Raw genomic sequence first — 18,293 nt, forward strand, 5'->3', positions numbered from 1 at the left:
AATAAAAATTCAAATAAAGAAAAATAAACTATAAACAAAATTAAATAGACTTGAAATTAAATTATACTTCCCCGGCAACGGCGCCAAAAACTTGTTGTCACTTTGATTGTTGCACTCCCAAGAGCAGGTTGTCCACAAGTAGTATAATTCGGTGAGTCCGATATCGTATCCACAGGGAAGCTAAGGTAATTACAAGTCCACTACAATGTCTTTTTGTTTTGTTTTTGTTTTTGTTTCTTTTTAATTTTAATTGTTTGAATCTTTAATGGGTAAATTTTAATTGTTCAAATTTTAATTTAAGTAGTTGAGATTAAAGGATCCACTCTTGGTATTTTAATAAAGTTAACATTAACGAACAATATTGAAATCCACTTAATAAAATGGTTCCAATATATTAAATAATCATATTTATATTATGTTATAAATTATTATCTTATAAGTATATAATATATACCAAAACTTATAAATGTGGTCAAGTATTTATTGTGCTATATATATTTGTAAACACTAAATCAAGGTTCCCACTTTAAATGGTTGGTAAAACCAAACAAACATTTAAATGGTACCAATAAATTAATACTATGATATATTCATATATAATAAATCAAGGAATCCAAGTTAAATGGTTGGTAAAACCAAACTAACATTTAAATGGTTCCAAGAATTTAATATTATAATATATTTATATATAATAAATCAAGGCATCCACTTTAAATGGTTGGTAATACCAAACTAACATTTAAATGGTTCCAAGAATTTAGTGTAACATATAGCAACAATAAATCAAAACTCTCACTTATAAGTAGGGTATAAAAATGCTTAAAGAAATAAATATAACATAAACAATAAATAATGATTAAATAATATAAAACATAGATTCTTACCTTTTAATAACCTTATTATCATGCCAAGAGTTTCACCTTATCATCTCAACTTTAGGAAGTTAGCTATTCATTATTCAAAGTGTAAAACTTTGAATATGAAATTAACATGCTAATTGTATTTAAATGAAGAAATAAAGGAAAAATATAGAGAGAAATATTATGAACTCAAAGGTTTGTTCATAGAATGAGGGATATCTCAATACATTACAATGCACCCCTATTTATAGCCAAATTTGGGGAGACAACCACAAATAAAATATTATTTTTTTACACATAAGTCTTCATTGGTGTTCCAAGATATTATATTATATTACACATCACTTTTGAAAATCTTCTTCTCCGAATTTGCTTCTTCACATAAAAAAAAACATGTGGATAATTGAGTTGTCTAGTTGTGGTATTTTTTTCAAACCATTTGACCAAGTAATTTGAGAGATATGGTCAAAATACTAGTGCATGGTAAAACTGCCACTCCTTTGGTAACTTTATTTGTTGCTTAATTTGATCCCAATTGTGAGAGGATTTTTATCTCATGCTTGTCAACAATATTGTAGATATTATAATCAAATTCCTACAGGTCCAAGAATCATCTTAATCCCATTTGCAACGCCAAGTTTATTCTTGTTTTATCGAACNTAGAGTCGGTATAGCCTTCCAATTTCAGTTCTCCACCCCCATAGACCAAGAACAACTTATTGGTCCTTCTCAAATACATGAGGATGTCTTTCACAGCTTTCCAGTGTGGAAGACCAGGGTTCGATTGATATCTACTCACTACATTTAGTGCGAAAGCCACGTCAGGACGTGTAGATATCATCCCATACATTATGCTACCAATTGCAGATGCATAAGGAATGCTTGTCATCACCGCTATCTCTGCATCAGTCTTGGGAGACATAGACTTGGATAGGACACGCCATGACACATTGGTAGATGTCCTCTTTTGGACTCATCCATCGAGAACCGCTTCACGATGGTATCAATGTATGTGGACTGGGTGAGACCAAGCAATCTTCTTGATCTATCTCTATATATCTGTATTGCCAATACAAAAGACGCTTCACCCAAGTCCTGCATCGAGAACTTACTTGCTAACCATATTTTAGTTGATTCCTACATCATTCCCAATGAGTAGAATGTCATCAACATAAAGCACCAGGAATGTCACAGCACTCCCACTGACCTTCTTATACACACAGGGTTCCTCAGGATTCTTAGTAAAACCAAACTCTTTGATTGTACTATCGAATCTGAGATTCCAACTCCTAGATGCCTGCTTTAGAACATAAATAGATCTCTGAAGTTTTCATACCATATGCTCACTTCTGATAGATGTAAACCCTTTAGGTTGAGACATGTAAATCTCTTCCTTAATATCCCCATTAAGAAAGGCTGTCTTGACATCCATCTACCATATCTCATAGTCATACCATGCAGCTATGGCTAGCAATATCCTTATCGACTTGAACATTGCAACTGGAGAAAAGGTTTCCTCAAAGTCAACTCGTCTTTGAGTATATCCTTTTGCCACCAATCGCGCTTTGAAGGTCAATACCTTCTCATCCGCCCCAAGTTTCCTCTTGTAAATCCATTTACACCCTATGGGAACAGTTCCCTCATGTGGATCCACTAGATTCCACACTTGGTTCGAATGCATGGAATTCATCTCAGATTCCATTACTTCAAGCCACTTGGATGAATCGGCATCAGATAACGCTTCCTTGAAGGTCCTTGGATCACATCTATGGATAGGCTCATCATGGCCCTCTTCAAGAAACAGACCATACCTCATAGGTGGTCTCGAGACTCTCTCGGATCTTCTAGGAGCTTGTATCTCCTCTCTTGGCTCTTCTGGTTGGGTTCTACAATTGTGAGTGTCTCTCGAACCTCTTAGAGTTCTATCATCTCCCCTTTTCTATCCAATAAAAATTCTTTTTCCAAAAAGGTTGAATTCCTAGAAACAAACACCTTTGTTTCTTGGGGATAATAGAAATAGTATCCAACTGAATTCCTTGGATATCCCACAAAGTAACATAAAATGGATCGACTATCCAATTTATCTCCTACTACCTGATTCACATAAGCAGGGCACCCCCATATTCTAATATAAGAAAATTTGGGAGGCTTACCCATCCATATCTCATATGGAGTCTTATCAACTGCCTTTGAATGGACATTGTTCAACAACAGTGCCGCTGTCTCAAGCGCATATTCCCAAAAGGATGGTGGCAACTCCGTGAACCCCATCCTAGATCGAACCATGTCCATCAAAGTCCAGTTACGACGTTCCGAAACACCATTCAACTGTAATGTAGCGGGCGGAGTCCACAGCGAGAGAATCCCATTCTCCCTAAGATGCTCTTGGAACTCGGCACTCAAGTACTCACCACCTCGATCCGATCGAAGTGTCTTGATGCTTCATCCCAACTGTTTCTCTACTTCACTTCTGAATTCTTTGAACCTTTCAAAGGATTCAGACTTGTATTTCATCAAATACACATACTCATACCTCGAAAAGTCATCGGTAAAGGTGATGAAGTAGGCATGTCCATGCTTAGTGGTAATACTAAGCGGACCGCACACATCGGTATTGATCAAATCCAATAACCCTTTGGCTCGCTCCACATGGCCCTTAAAAGGAATTTTGGTCATCTTTCCTCTTAGACAGGATTCACAAATTGTGAGAGCATTAATATCAGACATATCAAACATGCCCACTCCCACTAACTTGTTCATCCTTCTTACGGAAATAGGTCCTAATCGAGCATGCCATAATTGTGCCGAATTTAGAGTATCTTGCTTTCGCTTTGTTGTTGTTATTGCTTGGACATTGTTTAGTGGAATATCTTTCAATTTTAAGTTGTAGAGATCGTTTTCAAGTTCTCCAGTACCAATCAAACATTCATTCTTGTAAATGTTGCAAACACCTTTGCTAAATAAACAAGAATAACCATCTTTATCAAGCATAGAAATGGAAATAATGTTTTTCACCAAATCGGGTACAAACAAAACATCTGTTATAATTAACTTAAAATCATTGTTCAAAATCAAGTAAACATCTCCAATATCCTTGGCAGCAACTCTTGCTCCATTGCCCAGCCTCAAGAAGGTCTCACCTTCCCTTAGTCTCCTACTTCTTCCCATCACCTGCAACTCATTACAGAGATGTGAGCCACAACCGGTATCTAATACCCAAGAAGTATAGTTGATTGAAATATTTACTTCGATATAGAACATACCGTTTCCAGAACCCTTCTGGGCAAGATATTCTCTGCAGTTACGCCTCCAATGTCCAGGCTTCTTGCAGTGATGACAGATGTCAACAGTCTTGTCAGCCTTCACTGGCGTGGCTGCCACAGAGGGACTCGGAGCTTGCCCCTTCAAGGGTACGTTCTTTTTGGGATGTTGGAAAGAACGCTTCTTTCTCTTCCCACGTGGATCAATCTTCATGCCAGATGAAGAACCCACATAAAGAACCAACTTCTCTTTCTTGATGGTGGACTCAAAGGTCACAAAGCATGTTTACCAACTCCTCAAGGGTCGGCTTCATCTTGTTCATATTGAAATTCACCACAAAAGGATCAAACGAGCTAGGCAGTGACAAGAGCAACACGTCGGTGGTCAATTCCGAAGGCAACATCAGTTCCATTCCTACGAGCTTTTCCACGAGCCCAATCATCTTTAGGCCATGCTCATGGACCAAGGCACCATCTCGCATGCGCAAAGTGATCACCTCCTTGTTGGTAGCATGCCTAAGAGGACGTGTTTACTCTCCAAAGAGCTCCTTGAGATGCAAATGAATGTCAGCAGCATTCTTTGCATCCTCAAAACGCCTCTGCAGCTCATCATTCATAGAAGCCTGCATATAACACTTGTCTTTCAAGTCATGGTCACACCAATCCTTGTAAGTCTGCAATTCCTCAGGAGTGCAGCCAGTCGGAGCCTCAACAAGGGGCGACTCAGTAAGTGTATATGCTATTCTTTCCGAATTCAAGACTATTTTCAGGTTTCTTAGCCAAGTGAGGTAATTAGGTCCATTTAATATGTGTTTTTCGAGTATTGCAGATAGCGGATTGCGAATCGAAGACATTGTCAAAATTTGTACTGAAAAGTAAAACAGATAAATGTTAATGACTATTTTAAAATATTTGGTAAGATATAAAGTATGGACTTTTACTTTATAAATATTTACTCCTACTGTTTTGACATCTTTCACTACCCTCTGGTGAAAACGGGAAACTCCTTTCCTCAGTAGGTACGCAAGGTCCAATTAGCGAATTATGATCAAGAATAATATCAGCCAATCACAATTTCTAAAAGATAGTTTCCAATTGCATCTCCATGCAACCCTCTACGTAAACTTTTGTCTCACGTTTGATTAGGACTCAATAATATGACGTCGTTCATCTTTACGTGTCAAGCCTTGCCCATCGATGTTGAACCTTAATGGACGGTCGCCATGGGTTCCCTCAATAATATGAGCCGAAATCATGGGAGTTTCACGTAGTTCACATCACAATGTCAATGGATGTCACAGCTTTCCGGTGTCCAAGGCCCTCCCAATAATATGAGCCGAGCCCGGAACACGGGTATCGTTCATCATGCACCCATTGTCGATGGAAGACATGGAAATTATAAACAACTTTATAATTCCCCTTTTCGGTCTTGATATTAATTTTGAATCTTATTCAAAATGAGAATTTTTTAATTTTGAAAGGTCTCATCATTAATTTTATTTAAAAGCTCGTCATGTTTGATCATATGTTTGCCGGATTCATGAAACTTTGTTATTATCATAATAATAACGCACATACTCATTATTTATAAGATATCATGCATATATTATAAACAGTAAACAAAACAAGGATGATCAATCGCCCCAAACTAATGGCCCGTGTGAGCTAAACACGGGCCTAGGTCCAATCCTAGGAAAATGCATGGGATGCAATTCAATTTTTACATAAGCTTCCAATATTTACGTGTCTTCGATATTCATAATCATCAAGGCCACCATCTTCCAATCTTGATCTTCCACTATACTAATATTTACAAATAAATATCCATGGCAAATAGGGATACATCTCATGGGGATAGGAACGGGCAATAAACCAAGCCCACTTTATAAATTGATAATTATTACAATCATTCAACACAAAATATTCTAGCATACACATAGCAAATTGGGCTTGGGCTTTTGATCATCCTTCATGCATAATATCACATATCATACACCATCAATTATTTATCACAATAATCAATTGATCCAATATTATATATCTTGATCCAATCACTAACCGCCATGATTATAAACTAAATTAACAAAGTATACAAACTCATTTGTCTACTTTCCAATTAATTTATTTATAACCGAACTTTTTGTAAATCACAATTTACTATAATTAATTAAAGTCCAGCTTCAATTATTTATTTCATGAGAAAATATTTGCAACTTTTGTAAATTTAAACTTAAGGGCCCAAAAAAAAAAATATTTTTCACCAAAAACATTTTGGCCCATTTAAATTTCACAAATATGTTAGCCATCTAATGGCCCAACAACTTCAAGACCCATGACACTTAGATAATCCAAAACACTTTTGGAAACCCTAGTCGTCATCGTCGGAGCTCCGTCGCGGGAGATCCGTCGTCGGATTCCGGCCAACTTAAATTTTTTTTTATTTAAAAACATGGGGCTGGGGCTGCCCTTGCTGCCAAAAATGGGCAGCCCCTCGGGCAGCCCGAGCTGCCCAAAATGGGCAGCAACATGCTGCCCGAAAAGAACCCAAAAATCGGCCTTCGAAAAATTGTTTTGATTGTCTCATACGGTTAGAAATGGACCTCAACATAATATTATGTATATGCTACACAAAATAGTATCCTTAGCTCATGATACCACTTGAAAGGGGATCGATTAAGGTGCCCGGTTGCGCAACGGAAGTTTAAAATTTGTTTCAACAAGAACATGAAAACCGAGCACCCACTAAGTGTGTAGCAAATAAAAAACCACAAAATATGTCATACATAGTGTGTTTAAGAAATATACCTATCAATCTTAAAAGATTACTGTTTGCCTCCAACTAAGTTGTAAACAACTTAGCTCTTGGAGGAAGACAATCTACAAGCTTCTCCTTTGAGCACTCTTTGCTCAAAAATTAAGCCCACCACCAACTAGGTAGATCCCCTCTAATTTTGCACTAGAAAAATTAGAGGAATTTTCTTTGAGAAGACATTTCTTTCCTCAACAATTGAAGAAGAAAAAATGGAGAGAGAAATCTTGCAAATTTCGGCCAAGGTGAATGGGGAGAGAAGGGAGGAAGACCTTTCTTGGTTGTGGAAAAAGTTAAAGAAAAAAAGTGCATGTGCATGCCATGCAATTAACTCAACAGTTGTCTCCAACCCTTCACCTCTCTAGCATGCTTTTCACTTGGGCTTGTAACAATTACAAGGCCCATGGACTTTTATTTAAATGTCCCAAACAAATTTGAGACCAATTAAATCTTACTTGAATTTACTCAAGCCCGCTAGTTAAATAATTATTCCAATTGGGCTCTACAAGGCCCAATGTCATTTAATTAATTTAACACTTGAATTAATTTAATTATTTGGAATCTACTAGGCTCACTAGTGTTTAATTAATTTAACACTTGAATTAATTTAATTTATTCCATAATGATGTTTATGAAAATCACAATTTTCAAATACATTATTTATTTGGCCACTTATGCTTATAAACTCCTTTATAAGCCGTTCAACACATTATACTATTTTACTTCTCAACGGGATCTAGAAAGCTAGTACTTGTATGGCCCTCAATGGTTCATTGATACAACTAGCCGTGGGTTCACATCTCCATGTGATTCGGACTAAACATGTCCTTATACGAGCTTACCCCAATTGCTCCATTCTTAATTATCAACTTCTTGATAACAAGAACGTCAGAACTCAAGTCTAATAGTACCCAACCAATCATGTCAAACGCCTAGCAGCATCGCTTACATGATTCCCTAGGTATCAAATGATAGTGCCTGCAAGAACCATTCAATTATGGTTAGCGTACAGTACGGTCCCTTCAATTCATATATCCCGATCGATTCGACAACCATTGGTATATCGAGAGTTGTCAATGAATCGATATTATGTGTCATGTCGTAGTTGCATCGATGATGTAATCTATGGAACCCCTTTCATAATTACCACCATACTCTGATCAGAGATTTCATACTACATACACATATGATATCTATACCCGAAGGTAAGCGGTGAATCCCCGACTACAATGCATCGAATCCTATATGTTTCGACAAAACACCGAACCTTGCCACCTGATGACCCCATATGAGTCGGTAAACAAGTCAAAGTGCAATGCTAGCACATAGAGTCTCAATGTTGTCCCAGGTCATAAGGAATAATGGTGTACCACCATAAACTAGGACGTTTCCACTCGATAAGTGAGAACCACTTGGAAAGTCCTTTATGGAGGGTTGTTCAGTGCACTCTACCAGGAGCACCTATCTGCATGCTCGGACATCACAATGTCCCCTACCAATGAAACATGGTCCTCACATCACAGATACTAGTCTCGAACTCGAGCGGCCTATGTCCTTCTTAACGGCGGCTGAATCGACTAGGAACTGTTTAAAATATACAGTATTCCAAATATGAGCTTCATGATACTCATCATATGAGCATCTCATATTCTTTCTACTATTTATATATTAAAGGACTTTATCTATGCAACTATCATGGGTATACAGATAAAGAAGTGCCAAAATAATAATTTCAAATATTATTAAAATAAAGAATGTTTATACATAGAGTTTCATTGTGAACAGTCGGCCAACACTTGGCTCGACGTGCACCTACTCTAACATGATCATGATAGGCGAAAAACACTTAGAGATCACATGAATCCTACACGTACTAGTGGACCTTCATGTCTAGTTTTTCCCCCTGATGCATCTCATTTCAATTTTAAGCCTGGTATTATACAACTTTTACCCAACTTTCATGGCTTAGATTCTGAAAATCCATACATGCATTTACGGTAATTTGAAGAAGTGTGCAACACGTATAATGATCTAAATTGTAGCATGAACACCATTCGACTTAAGCTTTTGCCTTTTTCTTTAAAAGATAAAGCTAAAACTTGCTAAAAAATCTTAGATCGGGATCCATTCAAACTTGGGATGAATTGCAACAACAATTTTTGAAAAAGTTTTTTCCATCTCATAGAACAAATTCTTTCAAAAGGCAAATCATCACTTTCACTAAAAAACAAGGAGAAATTTTTTATCAGTGTTGGGATAGATATAAAGAATTCCTTAATCTTTGTCCACATCATGGTTTTGAAATTTGGAGAGTCGTTTCTCAATTTTATAAAGGCTTAACACCTAAAGATAGGCAAATGGTTGAATTTATGTGTAATGGAACATTTAAAGATAAAGATCCAAACGAGGCAATTGAGTATCTCGATTCATTAGCTGAAAATGCTCAAAATTGGGACACTATAGGTACAATCGAACCATCAAACAAGATTCAATCTCCCACATCTGGTGGAGGTATGTACACTCTCAAGGATAAACATGATCTCAAAGCTAGATTTACCTCTTTGGCAAGAAAATTTGAAGCAATTGAATTGAAAAAGAATGGTCAATTAAAATATGTTCAAGAAATTGCGTGTCACATCTGTGATACAAGTGATCATTCTACAAAAGATTATCCCACTTTGCCTTCTTTTAAAGAATGTGTCCATGAACAAGCCAATGTTTTAAACAATTTCAAAAAGCCAAATTTTGAACCATTTTCTCAAAGTTACAATCCAGCTTGGCGAAATCATCCAAATTTTAGTTGGAAGAACGATAATGCTGCACAATTTTCACAACCACATTTCAAAAACAACAAAATTTTCAGAATTATGCACCTTATGTTCCTCCACCTAAAAGAAACTTGGAAGATATATTGAATTCTTTCATTGCAAAGTAAGAGTCTATCAATACTCAAACTGCTCAAACCATGACAGATTTGAAAGATACTCTTGTTAAATTTGCAGCTGCACTTAACGTTCATGAAAAAGGTAAATTTCCTTCACAACCACAGCCTAATCCCAAGGATCATCATACAGAAACTGGAACTTCTGGTACTCAACCGATGGATCAGGTAAAATCTTTTATTACCCTTCGCAGTGGTAAGGTTGTGGAAAAATCCATTCTTGAACCTTGTGAAGAAGATGATCAATCAACTCCAAAGGGTAAGGAAGTTGAACCCATAACTTGCGAAGAGGAGGATCGACAGACAGTGTCACCACCGTTCTCTCATGCATTGAAAAATACAAAAAAATCAAATTTGAATTCTGATATATATGATATTTTTAAAAAAGTAAAAGTTAATATTCTTTTATTAGATGCAATAAAGCAGGTACCATTATATGTCAAATTTTTGAAAGACTTGTGTACTGTGAAAAGAAAATTGAATGTGAAAAAGAAAGCATTTTTGGCAGAACAAGTAAGTGCAATCATTCAAAATAATAATACTTTGAAATACAAAGACCACCCTGGTTGTCGTACTATTTCATGTATTATTGCAGAACGAAAGATTAAAAAAGCCTTGCTTGATCTTGGAGCTAGTGTGAATTTACTTCCATATTCAGTTTATCAAGAACTCAATCTACGCTAGTTAAAACCTACTTCGGTAACACTTTTACTTGCCGATAGATCTGTTAAAGTGTCAAGAGGTATGGTAGAAGACGTGTTGGTCCAAGTTGATAACTTTGTATAACCTGTCGATTTCATAGTTTTAGATACACAACCTATCGAAGCTTGTAATGCAATTCCTGTAATTTTGGGTCGTCGATTTTTAGCAATCTCTAATGCTCTTATAAATTGCAGGAATGGAATAATGAAGTTGTCATTTGATGACATGATCTCAGAGCTTAATGTTTTTAATCTTCGTAAGCAACCACATGACAAAGGAGATGAAAGTGAAGATGAAAATCTTATTGAAACTCTTGTGGAAGAAAACATTCAAGAATGGAGTACTCGTAACCAATTAGATATTTGATCAATTGATACTGTCAAAGAAAATATTGAAATTGATCTTGATGATTTTATCAGGTATCACTCGTTACCAGGATCAGAGAAAGAATTTGAGGCAAAATATGAGAACAAAGATGAACCACCCATATTGGAGTTAAAACCCTTTCCAGAAGAATTAAAGTATGCATTCCTTGGAGAAGATGAAATATATCCAGACATAAAAATGCAATTGGGTGGACACTAAAAGATCTCAAGGGCATTAATCCACTAATTTGCACACACAAAATTCATTTAGAAGAAAATGCTAAAACATCTCAACAACCACAAAAGAGATTAAATCCATACATGAAAGAAGTTGTGAAAACTGAATTTCTTAAACTACTTGATGTTGGAATTATCTATCCTATTTCTGATAGTAAGTGGGTAAGTCCAACGCAAGTAGTTACAAAAAAATCTGGCATCACAGTGATAAAAAATGAAAAAGGTGAATTGTTAACTAGTCGAGTCCCATCTAGTTGGCGGATGTGTATTGATTATAGAAAATTAAATGACGCCACTAGAAAAGATCATTTTCCATTACCATTTTTGGATCAAATTTTAGAAAGAGTAGCATATCATCCCTACTACTGTTTTCTTGACGGATATTCAGGCTATTATCAAATTCCCATTGCACTCGAAGATCAAGAAAAAACTACATTCACATGTCCTTTTGGAACATTTGCATTTAGAAGGATGCCATTTGGTTTATGCAATGCCCCAGCGACATTTCAAAGATGTATGCTAAGCATTTTTTGCGACATGGTTGAAAATTGTTTGGTAATTTTCATGGATGATTTAACTGTTTTTGGGAATACATTTGATAATTGTTTTGAAAATTTGGAAAAAGTTTTAAAAAGATGCGAGGAAAGAGGTCTTATTTTAAATTGGGAAAAATGTCATTACATGATTACTTCTGGAATTGTTTTGGGACATGTCGTGTCATCTCATGGAATTGAAGTTGATAAAGCAAAAGTTGATGTCATTGCCAATTTACCCCTTCCAAAAACCATTAAAGAAATTTGCTCATTTTTTGGACATGCTAGATTTTATAGGAGGTCTATAAAAGACTTTAGTTTAATCTCTAAACCCATTTGTAACCTCTTAACAAAAGACAGTACATTTGAGTGGACTCAAGAATGTCAAAATGCTTTTGATAAAATCATTCGACATTTAACATCTGCTCATATCATGCAACCTCCTGATTGGTCTTTACCATTTGAAATCATATGCGACGCGAGTGATTATGTCGTCGGTGCAGTATTGGGTCAAAGAAGAAACGGTAAGCCTTATGTGATATATTATGCAAGTAAAACTTTAAACAATGCTCAAATGAATTACTCCACAACTGAAAAAGAACTACTTGCTGTAATATTTACATTAGATAAATTTCGTTCTTATTTGATTGGATCAACTACTATTGTGTTTACTGATTATTCTGCTATTAGATATTTGTTGACCAAACAGGATGCAAAGCCACGACTGATACGATGGATTTTGTTGCTCCAAGAATTTGACATTGCAATCAAAGATAAAAAAGAAACGAGAATGTCGTAGCTGATCATTTATGAAGACTAGCAACAGGATCATATTGTGAAATGACACCAATTGATGATAATTTTCCTGATGAACATCTATTTTCAGTTATTACTATACCTAGGTTTGCTAACATAGTAAATTTTCTTGTAACGAGAAAAATTCCACCGCAATGGAGTTCCCAAGATAAAAGAAAATTTTTGAATGAGGTAAAAAACTTTTATTGGGATGATCCATATCTGTTCAAGTATTGTCCAGATCAAATTTTTCGACGTTGCATACCCGACAATGAGGTAAGTAGTGTCATTAAAATTTAGTCATTCAGAAGCATGCGGAGGACATTTTTATTCAAAGAAAACGGCTGCAAAAATCTTGCAGTGTGGATTTTATTGGCCCACTTTATTTAAAGACACTCACGAAATCTGCATGATCTGTGAAAATTGTCAAAAATTGGGTGCGATTTCAAAAAGAAACATGACGCCTTTGAATCCTATCATTGAAATTGAAATCTTTGATTGTTGGGAGAATTGATTTTATGGGACCTTTTCCACTGTCGTTTGGATACTTGTATATTTTAGTTGCAGTTGATTATGTTTCCAAATGGATAGAGGCAATTCCATGTCGAACAAATGATCATAAAATCGTCATCAAATTTTTGAAAGAAAATATTTTTAGCAGATTTGGAATTTCTCGAGCCATAATAAGTGATGGGGGAATTCACTTTGTTAATAAATCATTTGCTTCATTAATGAAAAAATATGGTATTACTCACAAAGTAACTGTAACGTACCGTACTTTTAACTATTTAATATTTGCGAAAAAATTAAAAATTTTCTTGAATAAGAAATAAATCTCAAACTTCGATGAAACAAACTGTTCATCCCAACGTAGTTGCATAAAATCTTTCAAAATAAAGTTGCCAAAAGTATTTGTTTAAAATATCATAACCCATATAATGAAATCAGAGTATGTTGAACATTCATAAAAACTTAAAACATGGCGGTCCTCGGGTTTAGCCTCCCGCTCAGTCCAAGCCAGCTCCTTGATCACCACCCCTAGTCTCCTCGAACTTATTCTCACCTACATCGATCAAGTCTAGTGAGTCTAAAGACTCAACACGTATAAAACTGAAAATAACGAGTAATACGTAATAAAACCACATGCAACTTTAAAATATATAGTACATATTGGAAACATAGATCTGAACATGGTAACGTAATCGTACTTGAGCGTGATCATAATAGCATAACATAGACGTGCCATAATCATAAAAACTTTCGTGAACATACTTGCATCTTACATACATGAGCATACTTATCAGAATTTTGCGTAGAGGCATGTTTCAAGCAAGTGACCCATACATAATAAATGCCTGATCAGACAAACCACAAAACTAAGCTGACAGGGACGTATCCACTGCCACATACATGAGATCCCCGTTCATGCTTTAACGGGTGGATTGGTCCCCGTTAAAGGTGTACACGGACCCCGTGTACAGGTCTGGGTAAGGTTCCGGGTAGGCTCTGGAAATTTGTATGTTTGAAGGAAAAGGACACGGACTCCGTTTCGGGGTCCGGGAAGCGGTCTGGGTAGCCTCTGGACTTGGACATTTACGAAAATTCGCTATCTTATTCATTCATTCTCTCAATCCAAGCCTAAGGAAAATGAACCAACACCTCGAGACTCATCCTAGAATGCTATTACATTGATTCAAACTTGTAAAAACACCCCAAATATCGACAAGCAACTTCAATACAATAATGACCTGTAATTCGACATTGTTTCGCTTCCTACGACATCTATTATATCCCAAGCCAATCTCGACCCAAACAAACCACCAAATAACACCTAAAATCATCCCATAACATATCTAAACGCAGTAGCACAAGCCGGGAGGTGTCCAACGAAGCCTGCAACTCAAAAAACTTCAAAACATGATGAACATCATTTTCATAAGATCGCAGGTTTGAGCAGTCACACAAAAACAACCATAATTCAATCGTTACTCTTCCAAAAATTTTGAATTTTATATCAAATCAATGGTATCAAAAATTTCTACGATTTTTGTGTCAAAGGTTTTCTCAAAATCATGACCGAAAAATCACAGTATTTCAAAAACAGTAAAAACGTGATTTTAGATTCAAAAATGATTTCAAAAGTGATCTAATTATAATTGCTCAAACTTCTACACAACATTTACATGGTTTTCATACAAAATACATTGCAACGCATACTATGACATGATCGACACAGAACGAAATAGAATATACGTGCCTTTTGATAATTAAAAATACCGAAACGACGATACCGACGCGGGGAAAGATGCGAGGTTGATCCGGGACGAACGTGGCTTGATTGTTCTTGAAACAAACTCACAAAAATTGGCTGGAAATATACAGAGGAGTGGGCGGCTGCTCATGGGAAGGAAAACCCTAGGTTTTCTTTCTTTTAAAAATCTGAAAATAACAAGTGTATGTGTGTGTTGTGTGTTTACGTGAGAAGTGTGTGTAAAAGTGTGTGTGTGTGTGAGTTTAGTTGAATTAGGGGATTAAAATATTGCTTAATTAAAAATTGACCTCTAATTAAAAGTTAATAAAACACTAACTAAAATACTAACTCCTCACAAAATAATAGCATCTTAAAATTTGAAATAACATACACAAATGCTAACTTTAAAAGTTTCAAAATTCTAAAATCATTAAACAAATAATTTAGGCTTTAAAATGCTAAACTCAATAAATTATTTAAAATGCCCCCATCCTAACTCAAAAAAAAATACCATCTTTTAAAATTGCCAAAAATCGTCGCCGGTCTCTTCTCCTCGATCCCGCATCGAATAATCGCCTGAAACATGAAACTCGAAAAACATTTTAACGTGCATCACATAAACATAAATAATTTAAAATAATGCATTTAAATAAGTCATGCATGGCTAAAGACCATTTTAATTTTAAATGAATGATTTAATAATTTAAAGAATGCATGGGATTTACGTGTACTGATTTCGGGCACTACAGTTCCTCCCCCACTTATATAAATTTCGTCCTCGAAATTAAATCTTACCAAAAAATTCTGGATAGCGACTCCTCATATCTGGCTCAGTCTCCCAAGTGGCCTCTTCCACTGATTGGTTCAGCCACCAGACTTTGACTAGTTTCGTCACCTTGTTCCGAAGTCTATGCATCTGTCTGTCTAGGATTTGGACAGGTCTTTCCTCGTAAGACTGATCTGGAGCCAACTGTAACGGTTCATAGCTTCGAACATGCGAAGGATTAGCTAGGTACTTCCTCAGCATCGAGACGTGGAACACATTGTGTACCCCAGACAGATTTGGCGGAAAGGCAACACGATAAGTTACTGTCCCAACTCTGTCAAGAATCTCGAACGGCCCAATAAACCTCGGACTCAGCTTGCCCCTTTTCCCAAACCTAATAACATCCTTCATAGGTGCTATCTTAACAAAAACGTGATCACCACGGCAAACTCGAGATCTCTCATTCTCTTGTCAGCATAGCTCTTTTGGCGACTCTGGGCGGTCTTCATCCTATCTCGGATCTTGACCACCACATCTGCAGTCTGCTGAACTATCTCTTGCCCAAGTTCTGCTCTCTCTCCGAATTCATCCCAATGAATCGACAATCTGCACTTCCTTCCATACATCGTCTCGTAGGGAGCCATACCTATGGATGATTGGAAGCTGTTGTTGTATGTAAAATCCACTAGAGGTAGCTTAGATTCCCAAGTCCCTTGGAAATCGATCAAACATGCTCGCAATAGATCCTTCAAATTGTGAATCACTCGCTCCGATTGGCCATCTGTCTGCGGATGAAAAGCTATACTGAATTGCAGCTTCGTCCCCATGGCTGCATGTATGCTCTTCCAGAAAGACGATGTAAACCTCGGGTCCCTGTCGGACACAATAGAAACTGGGATCCCGTGCAAACGCACTATCTCCATGATATAAAGCTCCGCATACTGCGTCATGGAGAAAGTCATCTTCACTGGCAAGAAGGACGCTGATTTAGTGAGTCGGTCCACGATAACCCAAATGGCATTGGATCCTCTGACTGACCTTGGCAACCCAATATTAAAATCTATAGTAATATTCTCCCATTTCCACTCTGGGAGAGGGAGTGGCTTAAGCATTCCTGCTGGCCTCTGGTGTTCTGCCTTCACCTGCTGACAAGTGGGGCATTCAGACACAAATTTGCGGATGTCTCTCTTCATCCCTGGCCACCAATACAAGATCTGCAGGTCTTTGTACATCTTGGTAACTCCTGGGTGGATTGAATACGGAGATGCATGTGCCTCTGATAAGATATATTCTATGATCGAATCTACGTTAGGCACCCACATTCTTCCCCAGTATCTCGCAATACCATCTGACACTGAGTAGAGCACACTGCCCTTGGCTTCATCTTTCAGTCTCCATTTCTACAACTGCTCGTCTGAAGACTGTCCTTGGCGGATGCGGTCTAGCAAATTGGACTTGACTGTCAGATTAGACAGCCTCGGAGCTCTGTCCTTAGGATAAACATCTAGACCAAATTTCTGGATCTCAGACTGAAGAGGTCTCTGCACTGATAACTGTGCTACGACTGCAACCTTTCTGCTCAAGGCATCTGCCACAACGTTAGCCTTTCCCGGATGGTAGCTAATTTCGCAGTCTTAGTCTTTCACTAACTCCAACCATCGCCTCTGTCTCATATTCAGCTCTTTCTGTGTGAAGAAGTATTTGAGACTCTTGTGATCTGTGAATATCTGGCATTTCTCGCCATACAAGTAGTGTCTCCAGATCTTCAACGCAAATACTACTGCGGCTAATTCAAGATCGTGAGTCGGGTAGTTCTTCTCATGCACCGTCAACTGCCTGGAAGAATAAGCTATAACCCGACAATGCTGCATCAATACTGCACCTAACCTGAGCTTAGATGCATCGGTGTACAACACAAAGTCTCCTTGCCCTGATGGCATGGCTAGCACTGGCGCTGAAATAAGAGCTCGCTTCAAAGTATCAAAGCTCTTCTGACATTCATCACTCCATAAGAATTTTGCATTCTTCTTTGTCAGTGAAGTGAGTGGAGTTGCTATCGAAGAAAACCCATGAATGAATTTCCTGTAGTAGCCTGCTAGGCGTAGGAAACTGCGAATCTCAGACGCATTCTTCGGCTCGACCCATTCCTTAACGGCTGTCATCTTTGCTGGGTCTACCTCAATCCCACTGCTAGACACTACATGCCCCAAAAACGCTACTTTCTCCAATAAGAATTCACACTTACCGAACTTTGCAAATAACTTGCGTCTCTGCAAGGTCTGTAAAATCGTCTTAAAATGCTGACTGTGGTCCTCATGGCTTTTCGAGTATATAAGAATGTCATCAATGAACACTATGACGAATTGATCAAGATAAGGCTGGAATACTCGGTTCATGAGGTCCATGAAAATTGCTAGAGCATTCATCAGTCCAAATGGCATTACTAAGAACTCGTAATACCCATACCTGGTTCTGAAGGCTGTCTTGTGAACATCTGGATCTTTAACCTTCAGCTGGTGAAACCCTGATCGAAGATCTATCTTCGAGAGCACTGGTGCACTGGTGAGAAACTAGGGCGAATAAATTCCTTGTCAAGAAGCTCCTGTATCTGCTGTTTAAGTTCTAGCATCTCAGCTGGAGCTAATCGGTACGGTGCCTTGTAGATTGGCAGTGTGCCTGGCATAAGATCAATGGAAAACTCCACCTCTCTATCTGGTGGAAGACCTGTGACGTCGTCAGGAAAGACGTCTTGGAAGTCTCTGACTACCGGCACA

This window comes from Primulina huaijiensis, chromosome 14 (assembly GCF_012295235.1).
Source record: "Primulina huaijiensis isolate GDHJ02 chromosome 14, ASM1229523v2, whole genome shotgun sequence".
NCBI lineage: Eukaryota > Viridiplantae > Streptophyta > Magnoliopsida > Lamiales > Gesneriaceae > Primulina > Primulina huaijiensis.